Source organism: Paramisgurnus dabryanus, chromosome 18 (genome assembly GCF_030506205.2).
Source record: "Paramisgurnus dabryanus chromosome 18, PD_genome_1.1, whole genome shotgun sequence".
Lineage (NCBI taxonomy): Eukaryota > Metazoa > Chordata > Actinopteri > Cypriniformes > Cobitidae > Paramisgurnus > Paramisgurnus dabryanus.
In genome coordinates, this window is record NC_133354.1 from 36,556,267 (window position 1) to 36,568,070 (window position 11,804).

At 37.5% G+C, this 11,804-nt stretch overlaps 1 long non-coding RNA gene across 1 annotated transcript; it reads right to left on the reverse strand.

Moving 5' to 3' along the window:
- Positions 1 to 10,389: 10,389 nt before the first annotated feature.
- LOC135752950 (uncharacterized) lies at positions 10,390 to 11,804 on the reverse strand. Its single transcript, XR_010533401.2, has 3 exons — positions 11,321 to 11,804; positions 10,875 to 10,923; positions 10,390 to 10,481 (listed from the first exon to the last, which is right to left on the reverse strand). It is a non-coding gene; the product is annotated as an uncharacterized lncRNA (long non-coding RNA).

The window sequence follows — 11,804 nt, forward strand, 5'->3', positions numbered from 1 at the left end:
GCATTTTAGGCCGAATTGGGCACTTTTGCATGAAAAGTCAAAATCCAACCTGAAATGTTGAAATCGCTTGAAAAATGCTTTTCTGAGCTGGAAATGCCTTTAAACGACATTTCTCATCATAAGAATGCTCCTGAAGGCATTTTAGGCCGAATTGGGCACTTTTGCATGAAAAGTCAAAATCCAACCTGAAATGTTGAAATCGCTTGAAAAATGCTTTTCTGAGCTGGAAATGCCTTTAAACGACATTTCTCATCATAAGAATGCTCCTGAAGGCATTTTAGGCCGGATTGGGCACTTTTGCATGAAAAGTCAAAATCCAACCTGAAATGTTGAAATCGCTTGAAAAATGCTTTTCTGAGCTGGAAATGCCTTTAAACGACATTTCTCATCATAAGAATGCTCCTGAAGGCATTTTAGGCCGAATTGGGCACTTTTGCATGAAAAGTCAAAATCCAACCTGAAATGTTGAAATCGCTTGAAAAATGCTTTCCTGAGCTGGAAATGCCTTTAAACGACATTTCTCATCATAAGAATGCTTCTGAAGGCATTTTAGGCCGAATTGGGCACTTTTGCATGAAAAGTCAAAATCCAACCTGAAATGTTGAAATCGCTTGAAAAATGCTTTTCTGAGCTGGAAATGCCTTTAAACGACATTTCTCATCATAAGAATGCTTCTGAAGGCATTTTAGGCCGAATTGGGCACTTTTGCATGAAAAGTCAAAATCCAACCTGAAATGTTGAAATCGCTTGAAAAATGCTTTTCTCAGCTGGAAATGCCTTTAAACGACATTTCTCATCATAAGAATGCTCCTGAAGGCATTTTAGGCCGAATTGGGCACTTTTGCATGAAAAGTGAAAATCCAACCTGAATTGTTGAAATCGCTTGAAAAATGCTTTTCTGAGCTGGAAATGCCTTTAAACGACATTTCTCATCATAAGATTGCCCCTGAAGGCATTTTAGGCCGAATGTGGCACTTTTGCATGAAAAGTCACAGTCCAACCTGAAATGCTGAAATCGCTTGAAAAATGCTTTTCTGGGCTGGAAATGCCTTTAAACGACATTTCTCATCATAAGAATGCTTCTGAAGGCATTTTAGGCCGAATTGGGCACTTTTGCATGAAAAGTCAAAATCCAACCTGAAATGTTGAAATCGCTTGAAAAATGCTTTTCTGAGCTGGAAATGCCTTTAAACGACATATCTCATCATAAGAATGCTTCTGAAGGCATTTTAGGCCGAATTGGGCACTTTTGCATGAAAAGTCAAAATCCAACCTGAAATGTTGAAATCGCTCGAAAAATGCTTTTCTGAGCTGGAAATGCCTTTAAACAACATTTCTCATCATAAGAGTGCCCCTGAAGGCATTTTAGGCCGAATTGGGCACTTTTGCATGAAAAGTCACAGTCCAACCTGAAATACTGAAATCGCTTGAAAAATGCTTTTCTGAGCTGTAAATGCCTTTAAACGACATTTCTCATCATAAGATTGCCCCTGAAGGCATTTTAGGCCGAATTGGGCACTTTTGCATGAAAAGTCACAGTCCAACCTGAAATGCTGAAATTGCTTGAAAAATGCTTTTCTGAGCTGGAAATGCCTTTAAACGACATTTCTCATCAAAAGAATGCCCCTGAAGGCATTTTAGGCCGAATTGGGCACTTTTGCATGAAAAGTCACAGTCCAACCTGAAATGCTGAAATCGCTTGAAAAATGCTTTTCTGAGCTGGAAATGCCTTTAAACGACATTTCTCATCAAAGATTGCCCCTGAAGGCATTTTAGGCCGAATTGGGCACTTTTGCATGAAAAGTCACAGTCCAACCTGAAATGCTGAAATCGCTTGAAAAATGTTTTTCTGAGCTGTAAATGCCTTTAAACGACATTTCTCATCATAAGAATGCCCCTGAAGGCATTTTAAGCCGAATTGGGCACTTTTGCATGAAAAGTCACAGTCCAACCTGAAATGCTGAAATCGCTTGAAAAATGCTTTTCTGAGCTGGAAATGCCTTTAAACGACATTTCTCATCATAAGAATGCCCCTGAAGGCAGTTTAGGCCGAATTGGGCACTTTTGCATGAAAAGTCACAGTCCAACCTGAAATGCTGAAATCGCTTGAAAAATGCTTTTCTGAGCTGGAAATGCCTTTAAACGACATTTCTCATCATAAGATTGCCCCTGAAGGCATTTTAGGCCGAATTGGGCACTTTTGCATGAAAAGTCAAAATCCAACCTGAAATGTTGAAATCGCTTGAAAAATGCTTTTCTGAGCTGGAAATGCCTTTAAACGACATTTCTCATCATAAGAATGCTCCTGAAGGCATTTTAGGCCGAATTGGGCACTTTTGCATGAAAAGTCAAAATCCAACCTGAAATGTTGAAATCGCTTGAAAAATGCTTTTCTGAGCTGGAAATGCCTTTAAACGACATTTCTCATCATAAGAGTGCCCCTGAAGGCATTTTAGGCCGAATTGGGCACTTTTGAATGAAAAGTCACAGTCCAACCTCAAATGCTGAAATCGCTTGAAAAATGCTTTTCTGAGCTGGAAATGCCTTTAAACGACATTTCTCATCATAAGAATGCTTCTGAAGGCATTTTAGGCCGAATTGGGCACTTTTGCATGAAAAGTCAAAATCCAACCTGAAATGTTGAAATCGCTTGAAAAATGCTTTTCTGAGCTGGAAATGCCTTTAAACGACATTTCTCATCATAAGAATGCTCCTGAAGGCATTTTAGGCCGAATTGGGCACTTTTGCATGAAAAGTCAAAATCCAACCTGAAATGTTGAAATCGCTTGAAAAATGCTTTTCTGAGCTGGAAATGCCTTTAAACGACATTTCTCATCATAAGAATGGCGTTTAAAGGCATTTCCAGCTCAGAAAAGCCTTTTTCAAGCGATTTCAGCATTTCAGGTTGGACTGTGACTTTTCATGCAAAAGTGCCCAATTCGGCTTAAAATGCCTTCAGGGGCACTCTTATGATGAGAAATGTCGTTTAAAGGCATTTCCAGCTCAGAAAAGCATTTTTCAAGCGATTTCAGCATTTCAGGTTGGATTGTGACTATTTCTGCAAAAGTGCCCAATTCGGTCTAAAATGCCTTCAGGAGCATTCTTATGATGAGAAATGTCGTTTAAAGGCATTTCCAGCTGAGAAAAGCATTTTTCAAGCGATTTCAGCATTTCAGGTTGGACTGTGACTTTCCAAGCAAAAGTGCCCAATTCGGCCTAAAATGCCTTCAGGGGCACTCTTATGATGAGAAATGTCGTTTAAAGGCATTTCCAGCTCAGAAAAGCATTTTTCAAGCGATTTCAGCATTTCAGGTTGGACTGTGACTTTTCATGCAAAAGTGCCCAATTCGGCCTAAAATGCCTTCAGGGGCACTCTTTTGATGAGAAATGTCGTTTAAAGGCATTTCCAGCTCAGAAAAGCATTTTTCAAGCGATTTCAGCATTTCAGGTTGGACTGTGACTTTTCATGCAAAAGTGCCCAATTCGGCCTAAAATGCCTTCAGGGGCACTCTTATGATGAGAAATGTCGTTTAAAGGCATTTCCAGCTCAGAAAAGCATTTTTCAAGCGATTTCAGCATTTCAGGTTGGACTGTGACTTTTCATGCAAAAGTGCCCAATTCGGCCTAAAATGCCTTCAGGGGCACTCTTATGATGAGAAATGTCGTTTAAAGGCATTTCCAGCTCAGAAAAGCATTTTTCAAGCGATTTCAGCATTTCAGGTTGGACTGTGACTTTTCATGCAAAAGTGCCCAATTCGGCCTAAAATGCCTTCAGGGGCACTCTTATGATGAGAAATGTCGTTTAAAGGCATTTCCAGCTCAGAAAAGCATTTTTCAAGCGATTTCAGAATTTCAGGTTGGACTGTGACTTTTCATGCAAAAGTGCCCAATTCGGCCTAAAATGCCTTCAGAGGCATTCTTTTGATGAGAAATGTCGTTTAAAGGCATTTCCAGCTCAGAAAATCATTTTTCAAGCGATTTCAGCATTTCAGGTTGGACTGTGACTTTTCATGCAAAAGTGCCCAATTCGGCCTAAAATGCCTTCAGGGGCAATCTTATGATGAGAAATGTCGTTTAAAGGCATTTCCAGCTCAGAAAAGCATTTTTCAAGCGATTTCAGCATTTCAGGTTGGACTGTGACTTTTCATGCAAAAGTGCCCAATTCGGCCTAAAATGCCTTCAGGGGCAATCTTATGATGAGAAAAGTCGTTTAAAGGCATTTCCAGCTCAGAAAAGCATTTTTCAAGCGATTTCAACAATTCAGGTTGGATTTTCACTTTTCATGCAAAAGTGCCCAATTCGGACTAAAATGCCTTCAGGAGCATTCTTATGATGAGAAATGTCGTTTAAAGGCATTTCCAGCTCAGAAAAGCATTTTTCAAGCGATTTCAACATTTCAGGTTGGATTTTGACTTTTCATGCAAAAGTGCCCAATTCGGCCTAAAATGCCTTCAGAAGCATTCTTATGATGAGATATGTCGTTTAAAGGCATTTCCAGCTCAGAAAAGCATTTTTCAAGCGATTTCAACATTTCAGGTTGGATTTTGACTTTTCATGCAAAAGTGCCCAATTCGGCCTAAAATGCCTTCAGAAGCATTCTTATGATGAGAAATGTCGTTTAAAGGCATTTCCAGCTCAGAAAAGCATTTTTCAAGCGATTTCAACATTTCAGGTTGGATTTTCACTTTTCATGCAAAAGTGCCCAATTCGGCCTAAAATGCCTTCAGGAGCATTCTTTTGATGAGAAATGTCGTTTAAAGGCATTTCCAGCTCAGAAAAGCATTTTTCAAGCGATTTCAACATTTCAGGTTGGATTTTGACTTTTCATGCAAAAGTGCCCAATTCGGCCTAAAATGCCTTCAGTAGCATTCTTATGATGAGATATGTCGTTTAAAGGCATTTCCAGCTCAGAAAAGCATTTTTCAAGCGATTTCAGCATTTCAGGTTGGACTGTGACTTTTCATGCAAAAGTGCCCAATTCGGCCTAAAATGCCTTCAGGGGCAATCTTATGATGAGAAATGTCGTTTAAAGGCATTTCCAGCTCAGAAAAGCATTTTTCAAGCGATTTCAGCATTTCAGGTTGGACTGTGACTTTTCATGCAAAAGTGCCCAATTCGGCCTAAAATGCCTTCAGGAGCATTCTTATGATGAGAAATGTCGTTTAAAGGCATTTCCAGCTCAGAAAAGCATTTTTCAAGCGATTTCAACATTTCAGGTTGGATTTTGACTTTTCATGCAAAAGTGCCCAATTCGGCCTAAAATGCCTTCAGGAGCATTCTTATGATGAGAAATGTCGTTTAAAGGCATTTCCAGCTCAGAAAAGCATTTTTCAAGCGATTTCAACATTTCAGGTTGGATTTTGACTTTTCATGCAAAAGTGCCCAATTCGGCCTAAAATGCCTTCAGGAGCATTCTTATGATGAGAAATGTCGTTTAAAGGCATTTCCAGCTGAGAAAAGCATTTTTCAAGCTATTTCAACATTTCAGGTTGGATTTTGACTTTTCATGCAAAAGTGCCCAATTCGGCCTAAAATGCCTTCAGAAGCATTCTTATGATGAGAAATGTCGTTTAAAGGCATTTCCAGCTCAGAAAAGCATTTTTCAAGCGATTTCAACATTTCAGGTTGGATTTTGACTTTTCATGCAAAAGTGCCCAATTCGGCCTAAAATGCCTTCAGGAGCATTCTTATGATGAGAAATGTCGTTTAAAGGCATTTCCAGCTCAGAAAAGCATTTTTCAAGCGATTTCAGCATTTCAGGTTGGATTGTGACTATTTCTGCAAAAGTGCCCAATTCGGTCTAAAATGCCTTCAGGAGCATTCTTATGATGAGAAATGTCGTTTAAAGGCATTTCCAGCTCAGAAAAGCATTTTTCAAGCGATTTCAACATTTCAGGTTGGATTTTCACTTTTCATGCAAAAGTGCCCAGTTCGGCCTAAAATGCCTTCAGGAGCATTCTTATGATGAGAAATGTCGTTTAAAGGCATTTCCAGCTCAGAAAAGCATTTTTCAAGCGATTTCAACATTTCAGGTTGGATTTTGACTTTTCATGCAAAAGTGCCCAATTCGGCCTAAAATGCCTTCAGGAGCATTCTTATGATGAGAAATGTCGTTTAAAGGCATTTCCAGCTCAGAAAAGCATTTTTCAAGCGATTTCAACATTTCAGGTTGGATTTTGACTTTTCATGCAAAAGTGCCCAATTCGGCCTAAAATGCCTTCAGGAGCATTCTTATGATGAGAAATGTCGTTTAAAGGCATTTCCAGCTGAGAAAAGCATTTTTCAAGCGATTTCAACATTTCAGGTTGGATTTTGACTTTTCATGCAAAAGTGCCCAATTCGGCCTAAAATGCCTTCAGGAGCATTCTTATGATGAGAAATGTCGTTTAAAGGCATTTCCAGCTGAGAAAAGCATTTTTCAAGCGATTTCAACATTTCAGGTTGGATTTTGACTTTTCATGCAAAAGTGCCCAATTCGGCCTAAAATGCCTTCAGGAGCATTCTTATGATGAGAAATGTCGTTTAAAGGCATTTCCAGCTCAGAAAAGCATTTTTCAAGCGATTTCAGGCATTTCAGGTTGGATTGTGTCTTTTCATGCAAAAGTGCCCAATACGACCTAAAATGCCTTCAGGAGCATTCTTATGATGAGAAATGTCGTTTAAAGGCATTTCCAGCTCAGAAAAGCATTTTTCAAGCGATTTCAGCATTTCAGGTTGGACTGTGACTTTTCATGCAAAAGTGCCCAATTCGGCCTAAAATGCCTTCAGGGGCAATCTCAGATGAGAAATGTCGTTTAAAGGCATTTCCAGCTCAGAAAAGCATTTTTCAAGCGATTTCAGCATTTCAGGTTGGACTGTGACTTTTCATGCAAAAGTGCCCAATTCGGCCTAAAATGCCTTCAGGGGCAATCTTATGATGAGAAAAGTCGTTTAAAGGCATTTCCAGCTCAGAAAAGCATTTTTCAAGCGATTTCAGCATTTCAGGTTGGACTGTGACTTTTCATGCAAAAGTGCCCAATTCGGCCCAAAATGCCTTCAGGGGAATTCTTTTGATGAGAAATGTCGTTTAAAGGCATTTCCAGCTCAGAAAAGCATTTTTCAAGCGATTTCAGCATTTCGGGTTGGACTGTGACTTTTCATGCAAAAGTGCCCAATTCGGCCTAAAATGCCTTCAGGGGAATTCATTTGATGAGAAATGTCGTTTAAAGGCATTTCCAGCTCAGAAAAGCATTTTTCAAGCGATTTCAGCATTTCAGGTTGGACTGTGACTTTTCATGCAAAAGTGCCCAATTCGGCCTAAAATGCCTTCAGGGGAATTCTTTTGATGAGAAATGTCGTTTAAAGGCATTTCCAGCTCAGAAAAGTATTTTTCAAGCGATTTCAGCATTTCAGGTTGGACTGTGACTTTTCATGCAAAAGTGCCCAATTCGGCCTAAAATGCCTTCAGGGGCATTCTTATGATGAGAAATGTCGTTTAAAGGCATTTCCAGCTCAGAAAAGCATTTTTCAAGCGATTTCAGGATTTCAGGTTGGACTGTGACTTTTCATGCAAAAGTGCCCAATTCGGCCTAAAATGCCTTCAGGGGAATTCTTTTGATGAGAAATGTCGTTTAAAGGCATTTCCAGCTGAGAAAAGCATTTTTCAAGCTATTTCAACATTTCAGGTTGGATTTTGACTTTTCATGCAAAAGTGCCCAATTCGGCCTAAAATGCCTTCAGAAGCATTCTTATGATGAGAAATGTCGTTTAAAGGCATTTCCAGCTCAGAAAAGCATTTTTCAAGCGATTTCAACATTTCAGGTTGGATTTTGACTTTTCATGCAAAAGTGCCCAATTCGGCCTAAAATGCCTTCAGGAGCATTCTTATGATGAGAAATGTCGTTTAAAGGCATTTCCAGCTCAGAAAAGCATTTTTCAAGCGATTTCAGCATTTCAGGTTGGATTGTGACTATTTCTGCAAAAGTGCCCAATTCGGTCTAAAATGCCTTCAGGAGCATTCTTATGATGAGAAATGTCGTTTAAAGGCATTTCCAGCTCAGAAAAGCATTTTTCAAGCGATTTCAACATTCCAGGTTGGATTTTCACTTTTCATGCAAAAGTGCCCAGTTCGGCCTAAAATGCCTTCAGGAGCATTCTTATGATGAGAAATGTCGTTTAAAGGCATTTCCAGCTCAGAAAATCATTTTTCAAGCGATTTCAACATTTCAGGTTGGATTTTGACTTTTCATGCAAAAGTGCCCAATTCGGCCTAAAATGCCTTCAGGAGCATTCTTATGATGAGAAATGTCGTTTAAAGGCATTTCCAGCTCAGAAAAGCATTTTTCAAGCGATTTCAACATTTCAGGTTGGATTTTGACTTTTCATGCAAAAGTGCCCAATTCGGCCTAAAATGCCTTCAGGAGCATTCTTATGATGAGAAATGTCGTTTAAAGGCATTTCCATCTGAGAAAAGCATTTTTCAAGCGATTTCAACATTTCAGGTTGGATTTTGACTTTTCATGCAAAAGTGCCCAATTCGGCCTAAAATGCCTTCAGGAGCATTCTTATGATGACAAATGTCGTTTAAAGGCATTTCCAGCTGAGAAAAGCATTTTTCAAGCGATTTCAACATTTTAGGTTGGATTTTGACTTTTCATGCCAAAGTGCCCAATTCGGCCTAAAATGCCTTCAGAAGCATTCTTATGATGAGAAATGTCTTTTAAAGGCATTTCCAGCTCAGAAAAGCATTTTTCAAGCGATTTCAGGCATTTCAGGTTGGATTGTGTCTTTTCATGCAAAAGTGCCCAATACGACCTAAAATGCCTTCAGGAGCATTCTTATGATGAGAAATGTCGTTTAAAGGCATTTCCAGCTCAGAAGTGCTACATCAGTGCCCTTTGTTTTACATCGTAAAGCACATAAGTAATGTTTTTAGTGAGGCATGTTTGTTAAAACTATCCTAATTAAACTAAGGTCTAGTCCTCATAGGTGTCATTTACACTGGGGACGCTGGGGACATGTCCCCACCACTTTTTGAAATGGTTGATTTTGTCCCCACCACTTTTTGAAAGCATTTAAGTTAAAATGTTCTGAAAAATCAAACAATACCTGTGCGACTTACACTGCAAAAATGACTTTCTTACTTAGTATTTTTGTCTGGTTTTCAGTAGAAATATCTAAAAATTCTTAAATTAAGATGCTTTTTTTGATGAGCAAAATGACCTAAGAAAATAAGTCTAGTTTTTAGACAAAAAAATACAATTTAAGTGAATTTGTGATTAAAACAAGCAAAAATATCTGCCAATGGGGTGAGAAAAAACATCTAAAAAGATTTATTTTTTCCTAAAAACTTAATTTAAGCAGAATTTTCTCACCCCATTGGCAGATATTTTTGCTTGTTTTAAGCACAAATTCACTTCAATTGTATAGTTTTTGTCTATAAACTAAACATATGTTCTTGATTTAAGAATTTTTAGATAGTTCTACTGAAAACAAGACAAAAATACTAAGAAAGTCAGATTTTCAAGAAAAAATTATTATTTTTGTCTTGTTTTCAGTAAAAATATCTATGTATATAAAAGAGATATCCCGCACACTAATAACTTGCAAAATATTTATTGCGACGTTTCGATCGTAAGATCTTCTTCAGGCATATCTAAAAATTCATAATTAAGATGCTTTGTCTTGATGAGCAAAAATCTAGTTTTTAGACCAAAAATATCAAATTTAAGTGATTTTGTGCATAAAACAAGCAAAAAAATCTGCCAATGGGGTAAGCAATTTTTTTTTAGAATTTTTCTTGAATTTAATGTTTAAGAAAAATGTTCAAGATTTTTTTGCTTACCCCATTGGCAGATTTTTTTGCTTCTTTTATGCACAAAATCACTTACATTTGGTGTTTTCGGTCTAAAAACTAGACTTATTATTTTTTTAGGTCATTTTGCTCATCAAGAAAAAACTTCTTAATTTAAGAATTTTTTTATATTTTTACTGAAAACAAGACAAAAACAGAAAGAAATTTTTTCTTGAAAATCATTTTTTGCAGTGTACGACTGGTTTTGTGGTTCAGGGTCACATATTTTGCGTTGTGTGCTTTTGGTGTGTTTTCTTTTACATATGTAATGAATTTCGTTGTAATCATTGACTAAACGTGCTGCTGTTTTCTACAGTATGGTGCTTTGGCGCTGTTCGGTTGAGCTGGTGTTGTAGGGACTGTTACATGTGTGCAGTCGACATTGTTGAGGGTTTTATGCTGAGTATTTTTGTGTTGTTGACCTACACTATGCCCATTTTTGATGCGCCGTTATTCAGTATTTTTCCCGTCCTGCTGTAATGTTTTTTCATCTGATCTTTTGTCCCCACCACTTTTGAACACAAACTGACGCCCCTGCTAGTCCTGGATAAATCTAATCCCTGTCTGGGAAACCACCCCTAAGAGTTTTCATTATAATGACTTGCCTATATGGGCTGCAAAATCCTCCTTACATAAAATACTTCAGCTCCTAAAGAAAGATTTTATTGTATTAAATTTAAATGTAAAAATTGTCAGAAAGAAAATGCAACAAGCAGACAATTGGGTGTTTCCTGGAAAGGGGTTATCTTAAAACAGGACTAGGCCTTAGTTTAATTAAGAAATATAACCAGTTTCAAAAAACATGCCATAATAAAAACATTACCTGTGTGCATTTTGAGGAAAAACAAAGGACACTTGTGTATTTTAAGATATGTCAGTGCAAGTTGTTTTCAGTTTGGACAGCTCTTACATTTATTTTAGTCTAGGACTAGTCTAATCCCTGTCCGGGAAACCGCCTCAATATGTATAACGTTATCTAAACTGAAGCTTGATTTACTACTACGAATGAATTATTATATCTTAAGAGTTTAAAATGACTTACCATTAGCTGCAAAGTCCTCCCTACAAATGTCTTTGAAAAACTTTAGCTTCTGAGGAAAGAATGCAGCATCATTAATACTAAATACAGTTAGGTAAAAGCCTTACAACCTCTAAACAGTCAATAAATGGTTAACTTTCACGCTACATTTAAAAAACAGATTTTCTGACGGTACCTTTTTTCATTAACATATACATACACACCAATACATATATTTAACAAAACAATCGGGTGTACTAATTCGATATAACAGGCTGACAGTGCTATCTTTCAAACCTTTAACATTAGCTATAAGCTAAGCTAAGCTACACAGCAGCTTATCACTAATAGCGAGTTAGACACCGCGTTATTGACAACATTTCGCATTCGAAATATGATAGTCTACTGATAAACTTCAGAATGGTCAAACGATAATCAAATATAATTAATTTTAAGATATTTTAACGTACCTTGGGACTGAATCCGTCCGCCTTGAACGACTGGTAAAAATCAAAATACGTGCGTCGTGACGTCATCACACACACGTCAGATGCATTATTCAAATCTCAGAATTCACTTTTCTCTGAAATGCATTTACGAAAACTGTTTCAGTTTTGTACAGCTAAAAGCGGTATGCAATTGACTGAAAAACTACAAAAAAACAAACACTCATATTCCCCTTACGAAAATGAATGTTTTTTTTTTTTGTGGTAAAAGTTTAGTAACCATGTTTTTTTTGGTGTATTGATTATTATTAGCAAAACCACGGTTATTTTGAGGTAAAACACAGTTAATTGGTTTATCCAATGCTTGACTATAGTGAAGTTAAAGTGTACCTTATGTTAATAGTATATTACAAATGTATACATCTACAATATAAAATGTAACTGAACATACTGCTCTCTCGTAATTTTAAGCCCACGTTATTTCTCCATAAAATAATATACATTTGTA